The sequence below is a fragment of the Tursiops truncatus genome, chromosome 2 (genome assembly GCF_011762595.2).
Source record: "Tursiops truncatus isolate mTurTru1 chromosome 2, mTurTru1.mat.Y, whole genome shotgun sequence".
Lineage (NCBI taxonomy): Eukaryota > Metazoa > Chordata > Mammalia > Artiodactyla > Delphinidae > Tursiops > Tursiops truncatus.
In genome coordinates this window covers 49883926-49901235 of record NC_047035.1, presented here as the reverse complement: position 1 = coordinate 49901235, position 17310 = coordinate 49883926, and the positions used below count along the sequence as shown (strand labels likewise).

Genomic DNA, 17310 nt, shown 5'->3' with positions numbered 1-17310 from the left:
TGGACGTTGAGCTAAGTTGTTAGGTGCACACAAATGTGGACTTGTTACATCTTCCTGATGAACTGAGCCTTTTATTTTTATGTAGTGAACCTCTTCTCCTGAGTACTGCTTTTTGCCCCAAAGTCTATTTTTTCTGATACTAATATAGATGCTTCATATGTCATTTGCTGTTTTAGTCTGTGGGCCTACTGAGCAGGAGTGGCTGGAGTAGGAGGCTAACTGACGTTCACAAAATGAGTCAGTCACCTTGTCCATCTGATTTTTGAGAGCTTCCTCTACAGTAAATGCCCCTTGGTAAGCATTCACATGGGACCACATATTCTTACACTGTCTTCCCACTCCAAAGGTCCAGGCACATACTTCTTGAAAGTACCTTCAAAATGTTGGCTACTGTCTGTGAATTGTTGCAGTTCTGTTCCTTTTGGCATGTGCTGCAAGCCTCATAGGTGCTCGCATATCTGGTCACATATCTGTCCACTCTGTTAGAAGGCAGTAAAGCTTTCATCTTCACTCTTGCCTCCAAGTGTCATGAGTGCCTTTCATGGGCAAAATCTAAATGAGAACCCTGCTAAGAAGGGATTGTAAGAATTGTAGTACTGTAGTTTCCACACTTCCAGTCTCTGCAATGTAAAGAAGAGCTTAGAGGGACTTCCCTGGTGGCACAGTGGTTACGAATCCACCTGCCAATGCAGGGGACACAGGTTTGACCCCTGGTCTAGGAAGATGCCACATGCCGCGGAGCAACTAAGCCCATGTACCACAGCTACTGAGCCTGCACTCTAGAGCCCTCGAGCCACAACTACTGAGCCCACGCGCGGCAACTACTGAAGGCTGCGCGCTCTAGGGCCTGTGCTCCGCAACAAGAGAAGCCACTGAAATGAGAAGCCTGCACACCAAAACGAAGAGTAGCCCCGCCCCCAGCAACCAGAGAAAGCCCGCACACAGCAACAAAGACCCAATGCAGCCAAAATAAATAAAGAAAGATAAAATAATAATCAAAAAAATGAGAGAGAGTGGCTAAATAAAAAAAAAAAAGAAGAGCTGAGAATGGTGGAGATAGACCTGAGCATGACACAGACAATATTCAGCAGAAAGAGTAGCCACCCGTTTTCAAAATAGCTGACTCAGAGATGATTAAAGGATGAGACAGTTCCTTAGAAACCAAATACTATAACTGCATGAGGATTTGTTTTCCTTAATGGGGACTACACTTCCCATGTGCTTTTTTTTTCTTAAAATATGTGAACATATTTTCTCATGATTAGGTATTTTTCTATAACATGCTTTCAAATGGCTCCATATTTTGCATAGTATAGCTGTGACATAATTTATTTACAGTACCCTAGAGTTAGGGATTTAGATTGTTTCCAATTTTTTGTTATATAAATAATGCTGTAATGAACCTTTATGTAGATAAATGCATGTGCACAATCCTGATAGTTTCCTTAGGATAAATTCCTAGAAATTGAATTGTTTCATTAAAGGGTATGTATATTTTTTTAGTGTTTTTTAATGTTTCCAACTCTGAGTGTATATATTTTTTAACCTTTGCAAGTTATAAAAGCTAAAAAGTTTATCTCCTTTTAATTAGCATTATTTCTTTAATTACTGAGAAGACCTAACTTTTCCCCGTGTCTATTAACCATTAGTATTTCTTCTTTTTATCAGCTACTTATCTTTCTATTGAAGTCTTTTCATGTATATACATGAACATATGAAATATATGTGTATGTATATTTTATATATATATATATACACAGTGCCCTAATCATGATGACATTGTTCTTCTAGAGGCATCATTTAACCATTTATGGAATGCTTTTGGATTCAGTATAAATAAAGAGCCTGCCAAATGATTTACTTGTTTCTTCCAAGGCTCTGAAGTTGCAGGACCTGCATTATTCCTTTTAACCCTCTTCCTCAAGGGTGTTGTTAACAGCAGAACAATCTGAGAGTCTGCATGGTAGTGTTTTGTGGTCTGCTATGTGTAATCATCTCATTGTAACTTCTATCTCTACTCTTGTTGAAACATTCTTAAAATTCGTTTTATGAGTTAATCTTTTGTTTTTGTTTCCTCAACTCTATTTGTCCCTTTCTGTATACACTCCCTTTTGATGTGTTTTTGGAAGTCATTCTCAGGTGCTCATTCAATGTTTTCTCTGTCATTCTTCAAATTCTGTTAGAAAGAGACATAATAGTTTAAGGAGAAATAATATTTCAGTTGCCAAGAGACGGTTTCCTAGGTGCTATGTCTTTTTCTCTATAAAGGCTTCAGCATACTCAGAGTTAGTCATCTTGTGAGGTTTAATTTTTGCTGGAGACATGAAGTATAGATTTTATTTTTACAGAGTTTACAATTAAAATTAGAAATATACACCCACAGCATTTCCAGTATATTAAAATGATTATTCTCCATCTATAAGTTTTTGAAGATTTCCTTTCAACATTATCTTAATTCGGTAACCGAGTGGCCAGCTTCCAGTGATTTAAAACACCACATAGAATGGAAAAGTCCCTAAAATCCCTTTACTGAATATAAGATTTAGTATTTAAAAAGGCGAAGCGATATATAGTTTTTGGTTCTCTCCTTGTAAGCTATACATTTGTATTATCCATAGTAAAATGCTAATTCCCATCTGATTTGCTTCTGACCTGTTTCCTGCTTTTTAAACATTTACATAGTGCTCCAGGAATTGAAACTAAGTTTAGTTTAAGCAAAACATATTTAAGAAGGTAGAAATCTGGCGCTAAAGAGATTTGGCATGCATTCCAATGGACTTTTGGATTCTTTTAGAGCAAGAATAATATTTATTGCTTAGATAAAATATAGTTACGAATAATGAATCAAGCTCAAAATATTTGTTCTTGATTATCCTGTATATTCTAATACTTTTCAGTTATTTTCTATTAAATTCATATAAATATTTATTGAGTGCCTACTGTGTAAGCTTCTGTTACAAGTTTTTAAGAAATGGAAACATGAGTAAGACAATCTCTGCTCTCCAGATATTTTCAGTCTGTGTTTTCAATTTTGACGTTTTTTACAGAAACTGAAGTTTTTCTAAATAGTTTTTTAACAGCTTTATTGAGATATAATTCATATACCATACAATTCACCCACTTAAAGGTGTATAATTCAATGGCTTTTAGTGTATTCAGGGCTGTGCACTCATCACCACAATTTTGGAACATTTCATTAGCCCCCAAAAGAATATTTGTACCTCTTAGCCATCACCCCCTAATCCCCTTCCACTTCCCAGTCCTAGGCAACCACTAATTCACTTTCTGTCTCTATAGATTTGCCTATTCTGGACATTTCATATAAATGGAATCAGACAGTATGTGGTCCTTTGTGACTGGCTTCTTTCATTTAACATTGCGTTTTCAAGGTTCATCCATGTTTTAACATGTATTGGTTCTGCATTTTTTTTTTCTTTTTTTTTTTTTTGCGGTACGCGGGCCTCTCACTGCTGTGGCCTCTCCCGTTGTGGAGCACAGGCTCCGGACGCGCAGGCTCAGCGGCCATGGCTCACGGGCCTAGCCACTCCGCAGCATGTGGGATCTTCCTGGACCGGGGCACAAACCCGTGTCCCCTGAATCGGCAGGTGGACTCTCAACCACTGCGCCACCAGGGAAGCCCGGTTCTGCATTTTTTATTGCTGAATAATATTTCGTTGTATGGGTATACCACATTTGTTGTTCCATTTATCAGTTGATAGACGTTTGGGTTTAGCTTATCTAAATAGTTTTATATGTAAATATTGATTACCATAAATATATGTAGAGATTGATGGTAGCAATAGGTTTTGGATAGGAAAAAACTTTCCTAACTTTAGATGAAATACAAACTAATGATTATATATTTATGAATATTCCATAGATTAATTCGATTCCATTTTTCATTCTATTAATAATAAAATATTTCTGTATTTTTAAAAGTTTCCTTACCAAAAAGGAATATTTAATATGGTAATTGGCTTACATTGTCATGAGACTTTTTCCTGTAAACTTTCTCATTGTTTTAAAGTCACAACTCAGATATTTGTTTTACAGTATACTTATATCACACTTAACATATAATCTCCTTCCTCTTCATTTAGCCTGTTGGTAGCTCTTCAAAGACCTTGAACATCTAAACTGAAAGTTCAAAGTTATGTGTCTCATCCACACCTACCATATAAAGGTAGAGTTGGACAGGATAATCATATACAAACATCCACTGATGCCTTTTCTCTTTCCCTCACCCTCAATATCCAAAATCCTTTCAGATTGGGCCTGTCTTGCTTTGCATGATCCGGCCCTTCATAATCTTCCCAACCTGCTCCATCCATACCATACTCCTTGCTGTTCCTCAAATATGCCAAACACACTCTCCTACACACTTTTTCCCCAGTGATACTATACTATACAATACATACTGTTTTATACCTTGTATTATATTTTCATAATATATATCGGCAGTTATTTCAAATGAGCTTCCTTATTCTTTGTAACTACCTTGTATTTCATAGGTGAATGAACCATAGTTTATTAGTCAGTCCCTTGTTGATGGGCATTAACACTGCTTCTGTTGTTTTGCATGTGTATGAGTCTGTCTGCAGGATGAATTCTTTGAAATAGCATTGCTGGGTCAAGGAGTATGTATGTTTGTATTTTTGATAATTATTTGCCAAATTGCTGCCTGAAGGTGCTGAATCCATTTAAATTCTGCAGCGTCTGAGGATACAGATTCACATTCCAACTAATGAAAGGAATTATCTTTGATCTTTGTAAATCTGATATATAAAAAATGTATCAATATATTTTTTCATTTTTTATTTGCATGAGAATGAAGATCTTTTCCTATGTGTGGAACCATTTGATATTGTGGTTTTTGTCAGTTGCCTGTTCGTATCCTCTGTCCGCTTTTCCTGTTCCACATTTGGATCTAAGTTTTATTTGGAATTGATTTTTATTTATGGTGAGAGCTAGGGATGAAGGTTCATTTTTTTTTCCCTATATGAATATCCAAGTTAATTAGCATCCTTTATTGAAGATCATCCTTTCTTCATTTATTGCAATTGCACATTGTTGTAAGTCAGATGCTTGTGTCTATGTGGGTCTGTTTCTGAAATCTCTAGTCTTCTCTATTCATGTACTTGTCTATCCTTGTGACAGTATCACCCTGCCTTAATTATTTTAGATTTAAAATATCTATTGGTGTCTGTTAGTGTAAATCCCTCAACTTTGTTCTTCTTTAAGGTGGTCTTTGTGTTCTTGGCTCTTAGCCTTTCCATATGAGCTAGTAAATCTTCATAAAAAGGATTTGTACAAGAAAGAAATAAACTTGTTAATCAACTAGAAATATTGCTGAGAATTTGATTGGTATTATAACCAAATTAAGAATCCAGGAGAGCATTGACATTTATAACAGAGAGCCTTCTAATCTGAGAGCATGTATCAATATATACTTCCTTCAATAATGTTTTGTATATTTCTGTACAAGTCTTAAATATCTGTCATTAGATTTCAGTGGTACACTGGAGCCAGCTTATAGGTGCATCTTTACCCAGCAGCACACTCCATGAGTCACACCGGTAGATTGAAAGGGGTCATAGTGGTGGTATTTATATCACAGAAATTGGCAAATGCTACAAATCAGGACTTTTCCACACCCACCTACCTCTAAGAGCTGGTTGTTAAATATCTACCAGCACATCATTTAAATTTATTATTAGATGTATCAGGTTTTATAATGACATGTAACTGGTGTTTTTATTGTTTAAAAAATTAAGGTATAATATACATACAGTAAAATTTCCATCCATATATTTTCCTTAATTGTTCAAGTCTTTTTCCCATTTTTAATTGGGTAATTTATTTCATTATTATTGAGTTTTGAGAGTTCTTTATGAATTCCTTATATAAGTTCTTTACTAGATATATGATATGCAAGTATTTTCTCCAAGTCTATGGCTTGTCCTTTCATTTTCTTAACAATATTTTTTGAAGAGCAGACACTTTTTTTTTTTGGGGTCGTGAATATTTTTTTAGCTGACATACTTATCAAAAATTTTCATGGGCTTCCCTGGTGGCGCAGTGGTTGAGAGCCCGCCTGCCGATGCAGGGGACATGGGTTTGTGCCCTGGTCCGGGAAGATCCCACATGCCGTGGAGCGGCTGGGCCCGCGAGCCATGGCCGCTGAGCCTACGCGTCCCGAGCCTGTGCTCCGCAACGGGAGAGGCCACAACAGTGAGAGGCCCGTGTACCGCAAAAAAAAAAAAAAAAAAAAAAAATTTCATGACCCGGTCCTATGGTATAGAACAGAGAACTATATTCAATATCCTGTGATAAACCATAATAGAAAAGAATATTTTAAAAAAGAATGGGTATATATGTATAACTGAATCACTTTGCTGTACAGCAGAAATCAACACAAAACTATAAATCAAGTATATATATATATATATATATATATATTTCTTTTAATAGATCTTTTTGGAGTATAATTGCTTCACAATACCATGTTAGTCTCTGGTGCACAACAAAGCGAATCAGCCATATGCATACACGTGTTCCCATGTACCCTCCCTCTTGAGCCTCCCTCCCACCCTCCCTATCCCACCCCTCTAGGTCATCGCAAAGCACCAAGCTGACCTCCCTATGCTGCTTCCCACCAGCCAACTATTTTATATCCGGTAGTGTATATATGTCGATGCTACTCTCACTTCGCCCCAGCTTCACCCTCCCACCCCATGTCCTCAAGTCCATTCTCTATGCCTATGTCTTTATTCCTGCCCTGCAACTAGGTTCATCAGTACCTTTTTTTTTTTTTTTGGATTCCATATATATGCATTAGCATACGGTATTTGTTTTTCTCTTTCTAACTTCACTCTGTATGACAGACTCTAGGTCCATCCACCTCACTACAAATAACTCAATTTCATTTCTTTTTATGGCTGAGTAATATTCCATTGTATATATGTGCCACATCTTCTTAATCCATTCATCTGTCGATGGACGTTTAGGTAGGTTCCATGTCCTAGCTATTGTAAATAGTGCTGCAGTGAACATTTTGGTGCATGTCTCTTTTTTTTTTTTTTTTTTTTTTGCAGTACGCGGGCCTTTCACGGTTGTGGCCTCTCCCTGTTGTGGCCTCTCCCATTGCGGAGCACAGGCTCCGGACGTGCAGGCTTAGCAGCCATGGGTCATGGACCCAACCACTCCACGGCATGTGGGAACCTCCCGGACCAGGGCACGAACCCGTGTCCCCTGCATCGGCAGGCGGACTCTCAATCACTGCACCACCAGGGAAGCCCTGGTGCATGTCTCTTTTTGAATTATGGTTTTCTCAGGGTATATGCCCAGTAATGGGATTGCTGGGTCATATGGTAGTTCTATTTTTAGTTTTTGGAGGAACCTCCATACTGTTTTCCCTAGTGGCTGTATCAATTTACATTCTCACCAACAGTGTAGGAGGGTTCCCTTTTCACCACACCCTTTCCAGCATTTATTGTTTCTAGCTTTTTTCATAAAGGCCATTCTGACCAGCGTGAGGTGATACCTCGTGATACTTTTGATTTGCATTTCTCTAATAATTAGTGCTGATGAGCATCTTTTCATATGCCTCTTGGCCATCTGTATGTATTCCTTGGTGACATGTCTATTTAGGTCTTCCGCCCATTTTTTAACTGGATTGTGTCTTTTTTTGATATTGAGCTCCATGAGCTGTTTGTATATTTTGGAGATTAATCCTTTGTCTTTTGTTTCACTTGCAAATATTTTCTCCCATTCTGAGGCTTGTCTTTTTGTCTTGTTTATGGTTTCCTTTGCTGTGCAAAAGCTTTTAAGTTTAATTAAGTCCCATTTGTTTATTTTTGTTTTTATTTCTGTTACTCTAGGAGGTGGGTCAAAAAAGATCTTGCTGTGGTTTATGTCAAAGAGTGTTTTTCCTATGTTTTCCTCTAAAAGTTTTATAGTGTCTGGTCTTACATTTAAGTCTTTAATCAATTTGGAGTTTATTTTTGTGTATGGTGTTAGGGAGTGTTCTAATTTCATTCTTTTACATGTAGCTGTCCAGTTTTCCCAGCACCACTTATTGAAGAGACTGTCTTTTCTCCATTGTTTGTTCTTGCCTCCTTTGTCGTAAATTAGGTTCCCATATGTGTGTGGGTTTATCTCTGGGCTTTCTATCCTGTTCTGTTGATCTATATTTCTATTTTTGTGCCAGTACCATACTGTCTTGATTACTGTAGCTTTGTGGTATAGTTTGAAGTCACAGAGCCTGATTCCACCAACTCCGTTTTTCTTTCTCAAGATTGCTTTGGCTATTCGGGGTCTTTTGTGTTTCCATACGAATTGTAAGATGTTTTGTTCTAATTCTGTGAAGAATGCCATTGGTAGTTTGATAGGGATTGCATTGAATCTGTAGATTGCTTTGGGCAGTATAGTCATTTTCACAATATTGATTCTTCCAATCCAAAAACATGGTGTATATCTCCATCTGTTTATGTCATCTTTGATTTCTTTCATCAGTGTTTTATAGTTTTCTGAGTACAAGTCTTTCACCTCCTTAGGCAAGTTTATTCCTAGGTATATTATTCTTTTTGTTGCAATGGTAAATGGGAGTGTTTCCCTGATTTCTCTTTCAGATTTTTCATCATTAGTGTATAGGAATGCAAGAGATTTCTGTGCATTAATTTTGTATCCTACTACTTTACCAAATTCATTGATTAGCTCTAGTAGTTTTTTTGTAGCATCTTTAGGATTCTCTATTTATAGTATCATGTCATCTGCAAACAGTGACAGCTTTACTCCTTCTTTTCCAATTTGTATTTCTTTTTCTTCTCTGATTGCTGTGGCTAGGACTTCCAAAACTATGTTGAATAAGAGTGGCAAGAGTGGATATCCTTGTGTTGTTCCTGATCCTAGTGGCAATGCTTTTAGTTTTTCAGTATTGAGTATGATGCTTCCTGTTGGTTTGTCATGTATGGCCTTTATTATGTTGAGGTAGGTTCCCTCTATGCCCATTTTCTGGAGAGTTTTTATCATAAATGGGTGTTGAATTTTGTCAAAACCTTTTTCTGCATCTATTGAGATGATCATATGGTTTTTATTCCTTAATTTGTTAACATGGTGTATCACGTTGACTGATTTGCGTATATATATATATAATTTTTAAGATGTTGGGGGTAGGAATTAATTAATTAATTTTTTTTTTTTTGCTGTGTTGGGTCTTCGTTTCTGTGCGAGGGCTTTCTCTAGTTGTGGCAAGCAGGGGCCACTCTTCATCACGGTGCGCGGGTCTCTCACTATCACAGCCTCTCTTGTTGCAGAGCACAGGCTCCAGATGCACAGGCTCAGTGGTTGTGGCTCACAGGCCTAGTTGCTCTGCGGCATGTGGGATCCTCCCAGACCAGGGCTCGAACCCGTGTCCCCTGCATTAGCAGGCAGATTCTCAACCACTGCGCCACCAGGGAAGCCACTTGATTTGCATATATTTAAGATTCCTTGCATCCTTGGGATAAATCCTACTTGATCATGTATGATCCTTTTAATGTGCTGTTGGACTCTGTTTGCTAGTATTCCATTCAGGATTTTTGCATCTATGTTCACCAGTGATATTGGTCTATAATTTTCTTTTTTTGTGATATCTTTTTCTGGTTTTGGTATCATGGTGATAGTGGCTTCGTAGAATGAATTTGGGAGTGTTTGTCCATCTGCTATATTTTGGAAGAGTTTGAGAAGGATTGGTGTTAGCTCTCCTCTAAATGTTTGATAGAATTCGCCTGTGAAGCCATCTGGTCCTGGACTTTCGTTTGTTGGAAGATTTTTAATTATGGCAATTTTGTTACTTGTGATAGGTCTGTTTATATTTCCTAATTCTTCCTGGTTAAGTCTTGGAAAATTGTACCTTTCTAAGAATTTGTCCATTTCTTCGTGGTTGTCCATTTTATTGGCATAAAGTTGTGTGTAGTAGTCTCTTATAATCCTTTGTATTTCTGCAGTGTCGGTTGTGATTCCTCCTTTTTCATTTCTGATTTTATTGATTTGTGTCCTGTCTCATTTTTTGTCGATGAGCCTGACTAAAGGTTTATCAATTTTGTTTATCTTCTCAAAGAACCAACTTTTAGTTTTATTGATCTTTGCTATTTTCTTCGTTTCTGTTTCATTTATTTCTGCTCTGATTTATGATTTCTTTCCTTCTACTGACTTTGGGTTTTCTTTTTTCTTCTTTCTCTAGTTGTTTTAAGTGTAGGGTTAGATTGTTTATTTGAGATTTTTCTTGTTTCTTGAGGTGAGATTGAATTGCTATAAACTCTCCCTCTTAGAACTCTTTTTGCTGCAATCTATAGGTTTTGGGTCATCGTGTTTTTGTTGTCATTTGTTTCTATGTATTTTTTTTACTTCTTCTTTGATTTCTCTGGTGATCTCTTGGTTATTTAGTAGTGCACTGTTTAGCTTCCATGTATTTGTGTTTTTTACAGTTTTTTTCCTGTAATTGATTTCCAGTCTCACAGTGTTGTGGTCAGGAAAGAGGTTTGATACGATTTCAATTTTCTTAAATTTCCCAAGGTTGATTTGTGATCCAAGATGTGATCTACCTTGGAGAATGTTCTGTGTGCACTTGAGAAGAAAGTGTATTCTGCCACTTTTTGGTGGAATGTTCTATAAATATCAATTAAATCTATCTGGTCTATTGTGTCATTTAAAGCTGGTGTTTCCTTATTTATTTTCTGTATGGATGATCTGTCCATTAGTGTAAGTGGGGTGTTAAAGTCCCCTAGTATGATTGTGTTACTGTCGATTTCTCCTTTCATGGTTGTTAGCATTTGCCTTATGTATTGAAGAGCTCCTATGTTGGGTGCATAAATATTTATAATTGTTATATCTTCTTCTTGGATTGATCCTTTGATTATTATGTAGTGTCCCTCCTTATCTCTTGTAACAGTCCTTATTTTAAAGTCTATTTTATCTGGTATGAGTATTGCTACTCCAGCTTTCTTTTGATTTCCATTTGCATGGAATATCTTTTTCCATCCTTTCACTTTCAGTCTGTATGTGTCCCTAGTCTGAAGTGGGTCTCTTGTAGATGGCATATATATGGGACTTGTTTTTGTATCCATTCAGCCAGTCTGTGTCTTTTGGTTGGGGCATTTAATCCATTTACATTCAAGGTTATTATCGATATGTACGTTCCTATTACCATTTTCTTAATTGTTTTGTGTTTGGTTTTGTGTGTCTTTTTCTTCTCTTGTGTTTCCTGCTTAGAGAAGTTTCTTTAGCATTTGTTGTGAAGCTGGTTTGGTGGTGCTGAATTCTCTTAGCTTTTGTTTGTCTGAAAAGCTTTTGACTTCTCCATCGAATCTGAATGAGATACTTGCTGGGTAGAATAATCTTGGTTATAGGTTTTTCTCTTTCATCACTTTAAGTATGTCCTGCCACTCCCTTCTGGCCTGCAGAGTTTCCACTGAAAAATCAGCTGATAACCTTATGGGGGTTCCTTTGTATGTTATTTTTTGTTTTGCCCCTCTGCTTTTAATATTCTTTCTTTGAATTTAATTTTTGTTAGTTTGATTAATATGTGTCTTGGTATGTTTTTCCTAGGGTTTATCCTGTATGGGACTCTTTGTGCTTCCCGGACTTGGGTGACCATTTCCTTTCCCATGTTAGGGAAGTTTTCCACTATAATCTCTTCAAATATTTTCTTGGACCCTTTCTTTTTCTCTTCTTCTTCTGGGACCCCTATAATTCGAATGTTGGTGCGTTTAGTGTTGTCCCAGAGATCTCTGAGATTGTTTTCAATTCTTTTCATTCTTTTTTCTTTATTTTGCTCCTTGGCAGTTATTTCCACCGTTTTGTCTTCCATCTCATGTATTCGTTCTTCTGCCTCTATTATTCTGTTATTGATTTCTTCTAGTGTATTTTTCATTTCAGTTATTGTGTTGTTCAACTCTGGTTGTTTGTTTGTTTGTCCTTCTAGATCTTTGTTAAATATTTCTTGTATTTTCTCAATCCATGCTTCCATTCTATTTCTGAGATTCTGGATCATCTTTACTACCATTATTCTGAATTCTTTTTCAGGTAGATTGCCATTTCCTCTTCATTTATTTGGTCTTGTAGGTTTTTACCTTCATCTGTGATGTATTTTTTTGCCATCTCATTTAAAAAAAAAAAAAAAAAAAAACCAGTAGGATTCTGTTCCTGTTTTACTTGTTGTTTGGCCTGAGGCTTCCCACACTGGAGTTTGTAGGCTATTGGGTAGAGCTGGGTCTCGGTGCTGAGAAGAGGAACTCTGTGAGACCTCACTCTGATGAATATTCCCTGAGGTCTGAGGTTTTCTGTTAGTCCAGTCGTTCAGACTCTGAGCTCCCACCACAGGAGCTTCCGCCCGCAAGCCACGTTGGGTGGCAAAAAAGGCCCTGGGGGCTGTGGGAGGTGGAACTTAGGCTCAAGGAACAGAAGGGGCCCAGGCATGCCCCCCACCCCTCTTCTCAGAGGGCAGGGGATCTCACGTGGAGCCCAGCAGGCTTTCTGGGCTCAAGTGGGCAGGGCAAATGCCCTCCTCTCCTCTCCTGCTCCTCCAGTCTTGGGTCTGGGAGGGCCCCTCCCTCCTGCCTCTCCTGATCCCCTGGCCTCCTTCCTATGCCCCCAAGGACCCATGCAGCCTGGAGGGGTCTTGGAGGGCAGGGGATCGGCCTGGGAGCTCAGCAGGCTCCTGGGGCCCAAGTGAGCGGGACCATCGCCCTCCGCTCCTCTCCCACTCCCCCCAGAGGGCCTCTCCCGCCTGCCTCTCTTGATCCCCCCGGCCTCCTTCTTATGCCCAAGGACACACCAGACCTGGAGGGGACTTTGGAGGGCAGGGGTTCTGCCTGGGAGCTCAGCAGGCTCCTGGGGTCTGAGTGGGTGGGGCAGTCGCCCTCTGCAAAGAGCAGACGTTCTTAATTGAAGAAGTCCAGTTTATAATTTTTTCTTTTATCGGTGTTATGGTCTGGATATTTGAATCTCCCCAAAATTCATATGTCGAAATCCTGAAGCCCAATGTAATGGTATTAGGAAGTAGGACATTTGGGAGGTGATTAGGAAATGAGGGTGGAGCCTCATGAATAGGATTAATGCTCTTATGAAAGAGACTCCCACAGAGCTCCCTAGTCTCTGCCACCATGTGAGGATACAATGAGAAGTCTGCAACTTGGAATAAGCTCCTTTCCTGACCATGCTGGCACCCTAATCTCAAAACTTCCAGCCTCTAGAACTGTGAAAAATAAAGTTCTGTTGTTTATAAGCTACCCAGTCTGTGGTAGTTTGTTATAGCAGCCTGAAGAGACTAAAACAATGGGTCATGCTTTTGACATCATATGTAAGAAATCATTGCCTAATCCAAGGTCATAAATCTTTTCTTTTATGTTTTCTTCCAAAAATTTAATAGTTTTGGTTTTATCTTTAGATTTATGATCCATTTTGAGTTAATATTTTATATGAGTGTGATATATTGAAATTTACTTTTTTGCATTTAGATATCCAGTTGTTCTAGCACCATTTGTTGTGAAGACTATTCTTTCTCCATTGAGTTGCCTTAGCATCTTTGTCACAAATCAACTGAACATCCTAGAGAAATGAAAACATATGTCCACACAAAAACTTGTTCATTAAGTTTATAACAGCATTATTCATTTTAGCCAAAAAGTGGAAACAGCCTAAATGCCCATCGACTAATGAATGGATAAACAAAGTGTAGTATATCCAAACAATGTAATATTATTTGGCCACAAAAAATGAAGTACTGATACATACTACAACAGGGATAAACCTAGAAAACATTATGCTAAGTAAAAGAAAACAGTCACAAAAAATCACATATTGTATGATTCCATTTATATGAAATGTCCAGAATAGGCAAATCTTTGACAGACTAATGGTTGCCTAGGGCTGGAGGTGGGTAAGGGAGAATGGGGATGACTGCTAAAGGGTGTGGGTATTTTGGGGGGTGACCACAGTGTTATAAAATTAATCAGGGTGATGGTTTGCACAACTCTGAATATATTAAAAACCATCAAATGGATTTTTTAAATTATTTTATTTATTTATTTTTGGCTGTGTTGGGTCTTCGTTGCTGCGCGTGGGCTTTCTCTAGTTGCGGCAAGTGGGGACTACTCTTCGTTGCGGTGTGCGGGCTTCTCATTGCAGTGGCTTCTCGTTGCGGAGCACAGGCTCTAGGCACACAGCTTCAGTAGTTGTGGCACATAGGCTCAGTAGTTGTGGCTCGTGGGCTCTAGAGCGCAAGCTCAGTAGTTGTGGTGCACAGGCTTAGTTGCGCCGTGGCATGTGGGATCTTCCCGGACCAGGGCCATCAAATGGATTTTTGACTTTAAGTGGGTGAATTATATGGTATGTGAATTATATCCCAATTAAACTGTTACAAAAAGTCAATTGACCAAGAACAAGTCAATTGACTGTATATTTGTGAGTGTTTTTCTAAATTTCATTTTGTAATTATTTGCTGCAAGTATATAAGAATAGAATATAATAAAAAGTCAATTTTATATCTGGAAACTTGCTAAATTTATTAATAATTATCTGTATATTCTTTTGGATTTTCTACATACATAATCATGTCATCTGTGTTAATGATATGTGATTTCTTGTTCTCCAATCCTTTTATTTTTGGTTAATTATCTTCCCTATTGCACTGGCTAAGACTTCCAATATAATATTGATTAGAACTAGTGATCCATGTCAGATCTCCAATTTCAGGGAAAACTTTCAGTATTTCAAAAATAAGTGTAACCTGGGACTTCCATAGTGGTCCAGTGGTTAAGACTACACGCTTCCCCTGAAGGGGGCACAGGTTCACTCCCTGGTGGTTGGGGAACTAACATCCCACATACCATGCAGTGTGGCCCCCAAAACAACAATGAGATACCACTTCAAACTCACTAGGATGACTATATAAAAAATAAAATTTTTTTTAAAAACTGTAATATTAGCTGTACTTGTCAATACCATTGATCAATTTAAGGAATTTTCCTTCTATTCCTAATTTGTTGAGAGTTTTTTTTTAATTAGAAATAAATGTTGCACTTTCATACCTGCTTTTATGAATCTATTGAGATGATATGGTTTTCTCTTTCACTTAATGTAGCCAATTATATTGCTTGCCTTTTGAATGTTAAACTAACCTTGAATTCCTATAATAATAAATACTGTGTAGTTGTGATGTATTATATTTTTTATTGTCTCTGGAGTTGAATTGCTATTTTTTTTTAAATTTTTGTGTTTATCTTCATGAGACAGTGGCTTATAATATTCTTTTTTTTTAATGTTCTTATCACTTTTTGGTATGATAGTTATTCTGAAATCACAAAACAAGTTGAGAATGGTCCCTCATTTTTTGTTCTCTGGTAGAGTTTGTGTAAGATGCCTATTTTTTTCTCTAAATATTTGGAAGAATTCACCATGGAAGCCAGATGAGCCTGGAGTTTTATTTTTTGTTTTGTTCTTGCATGAAGATTTTAAAGTATGAATTTAACTTATTTTCCAGATGTAAGATTATTCATATTTTCTATTTATTCTTGTGTGATTTTTAAAATAAATGTTTTTCTTTGAATTTGTCCATTTCATTAAAGTTAACAAATTTGTTAGCATAAAATTATTCATAATATTCTCATATTATCTTTTAAATATCTGTAGGATCTGTAGTGATATCCCTTTTTCATATCTGATATTGATAATTTATGGGGTTTTTCTCTTTTATTTCTTTGCTTAGTTTTAGATTACTAAATTAATCATGTTAATCTGTATTTCTAGTTTATTGATTTCTGACATTATCTTTATTTCCTACTTTTTCTTTGCATTTAGTCTACCATTCTTTTTCTCACTTCTTGAGATGGATATCAGATTAGGATTTTTCAAACATCTTTTCTACTAAATGCATTCCAAGGTGTTAATTTCCTCTAAGCAAGTTTCCAACATGTCATATTTCTCTATTTCTATATAAGATACTATACTCCAACATATTGATTCTAATATTTATATGGAAAGAATCAAAATAGCTACAACCAATAATAATTTTAAAATATGAGGGGCTTGCCCACTATATATAGTGACTTTCCTTGAAGCTATTTTGATTAAGATAGTGTAGTATTGCTGCTGTAGATAGACAGATTGATGAATGGATCAGAACATTCATTGGATCATTTAGTTTACAACATTTTCTAATTTGTTATGATTCCTTCTTTTATTCATAAGTTATTTAGAAATTTACTGCTAAATTTCCAAACATTCAGGAATTTTCTAAATATCTTCTTGTTATTGATTTCTAGTTTAATTTGTCTATTGTCAGAGAACATATTTTGTATTATTTTAATACTCTGAAGTTTGCTGAGATCTGATTTATGAACTGGTACCTGGTCTATTTGGTAAATGTCCCATATGAACTTAAAAAGAATGCATGGTTCTATAATTATTAGATGTCAGATTGGTCAGATTGACTAATGATACTGTTCAAATCTATATCTTTACTGACATATTGTCTGAAATTTTAGAGGATGGAGAAAAGTTCCTAGAAAGATATAATGTACCAAAAGCTTCTCAAGAAGAAATACAAAACTTTATTACTACTAATATAATTATAGCATCATAAGTATTAATAAAATTGAGGTAGCAGTTAAAAATTATCTCACAAAGAAAATATCAGACCCAGATGGTTTTACAGGCAAGTTCTGTCAAAATTTCAAAAAACGGTTTAATGTTTTACTATAAACTCTTTCTGAAGATAGAAAAGGAAGAACTTGCGAATTTATTTTATAAAGCTAATGTAACTTTGATAATAAAACCAGCCAAAGACAAAATGAGAAAGGAAAGTCATAGACTCAACTCATTTATGAATATAGCGTGCAAGGCCTAAACAAATCTTAGCAAACTGCATCCAATAGTGTGTAATTAAGCTACTGCACCTTGAAAATATTAGGTTCATACAAAAGTGAAAAGATATATCACTCACTACATTAACAGGCTAGAGATGAAAAACCATATGATCATCTCAATAGATACAGAAAAGACATTTGATAAAATTTATTTTCTATTTATGATTTTTAAAAATCAATAGTAAACTAGAAGTAGAACTCCCTTAACCTGATAAGATAAAGTGCATCTATCAATGAAACTAACAAATACAACCTCAAATATTGCACTTGCATTAAAATCAGGAAGTTGTGCCCACTACTACCTCTTTTATTCAACATTGTATTGAACGTCCAATAATACAAGAAAAAGAAAAGAAATACATAAGAATTAAAAAGGGGGAAATAAAACTCATTATTTGTAAAAATT

General features: G+C 36.6%; 1 protein-coding gene across 3 annotated transcripts in view; it reads left to right on the top strand.

The window, feature by feature from the left end:
* ATL1 (atlastin GTPase 1) overlaps positions 1-17310 on the top strand; it is a 78367-nt gene that overhangs the window by 9587 nt on the left and 51470 nt on the right. The gene's annotated exons all lie outside the window — the stretch shown is intronic.